Source organism: Gorilla gorilla, chromosome 10 (genome assembly GCF_029281585.2).
Source record: "Gorilla gorilla gorilla isolate KB3781 chromosome 10, NHGRI_mGorGor1-v2.1_pri, whole genome shotgun sequence".
In the NCBI taxonomy this organism is placed as follows: Eukaryota; Metazoa; Chordata; class Mammalia; order Primates; family Hominidae; genus Gorilla; species Gorilla gorilla.
In genome coordinates this window covers 58,632,265-58,633,854 of record NC_073234.2, presented here as the reverse complement: position 1 = coordinate 58,633,854, position 1,590 = coordinate 58,632,265, and the positions used below count along the sequence as shown (strand labels likewise).

The window sequence follows — 1,590 nt, the reverse complement described above, 5'->3', positions numbered from 1 at the left end:
ATATTAGGAATACTCTCCAATTTGACACAGCTGAAGTGCATATTTAACATTTTATTCCTGGCTTACTGTAGTTATGACCCATCTCGCATATTGTTGATTCAAAAGAATCAAAATCCCATCGGTGTGTTCGCTTTCTGGTACTTGACTGTTGATAGCTCGGAGGTGTTGGTGGTTAATAGTCAACGTTCACAAAAATCTTATGAGGCCAAACCTCATAACTCGCCAAGTGCTAAGATGATTTAAATTTACCATCCGTGAAATAAAGTGTTCTTTTCTTTCTCTGGCTTAAAAAGATGTTAGAAAAAGTCTGTTTTGATTTGGATGATTATGTTTAGAAATAAACTAAATAATAAAAACCTTGACGCTGCCATTATTAGCTCTTTTAGGGGTTTCCTTGTCAATAGCTGGTTGCCTCCTCTTAATTCTATTGCTAGTTTGCCCCTTTTTCAACAGTGAGTTGTCATCTTGCAACTATAACAGAACAAGCTATTTAAATTAACGTGAATGAGAACTGTGGTGTATTGGAATGAAACAAGCACTTTTGGGCACTGACCTTGAGTTAATTCCCTGCACCAGCATTTGCATTTCCCAAAGTGTGTTCCAAGAACCCTAGTTAGGGAAACATTTCATGTCAATATTTCTCAGTGTGCAGATCATCTGCATCTGAACTACCTGGGGTGTTAAAGTACAGGCTCCAGGGCTGCTTCTGAGGGGCTTGGTAATATGAATTTTCAACAGTTTCTCAGAGTGATTCACATGTACTTTGGCAAAAAGGGATCTAGTAAATTTGTGAATTACTTTCTTTTTTTTTTTTCCTTTTTTTGTTTCGTTTTGTTTTGTTTAAACAAATGTGCACCACGATGTTTCAACAAGTAAGACAAATGCCATGAATGTGAAAGCTGCAGTTTGCAATATACCACATTTAGAACCCAGGGTAGGTGAATTAGACAGAGGTGGTAGTCATTCTAATGAAACAATCAGGTAATTTCACGACAAGTATCAAAACTGTCCACTTAAGTTTCTTTTTTCTTGATGATAAGAGGTCCCACGTTGACTCCAGTCTCTTCGTTGTGTTTTGTGTGAGACCCATCACAGAATGGGAATTTTTGGACCTCCAGAAACGGCAGTACACAGCATTATCTCCCAAATCCTCCATGTCAAAAGCATGTACTGTCTTGGGGTTGTCTTTCTGGATGTGAAGGTTTATCACAGCTTTATTTCGATGATCTTTAACATAAAATCTTTTGTAAGCTAGACAACCAATTGCAGCTGTCCCAGCAGCAACGGTAACTGCTGCCATCCATTCAACTCGTCCGCTGGAACTGGAAGTCAGACTCATGGCGCCGTCGCTTGCAAGGCGTGTGCACTAGAATACCGAGCACAAACGGGTTCGCGCAGCCAGCGAGAGTCAAGGTAGGTGCAAGCGGCCTACTAACGTTACCGACTCCACGCTGCTACCGCCGAATTACTTTCTTGACTTACAGAGTACATTAGCAAATTAAGGGATCTGAAAAGGATCTGAAAAATCCTGTAGTAGAGACCTGTTTAACTTTTTTAAACCCAGGACTTTCTCAAATTCTTTGATTTTTC

At 39.7% G+C, this 1,590-nt stretch overlaps 1 pseudogene; it reads right to left on the bottom strand.

Moving 5' to 3' along the window:
- Positions 1 to 1,013: 1,013 nt before the first annotated feature.
- Positions 1,014 to 1,374, bottom strand: LOC101136935 (CDGSH iron-sulfur domain-containing protein 1-like; annotated as a pseudogene).
- Between the last annotated feature and the right edge of the window lie 216 nt (positions 1,375 to 1,590).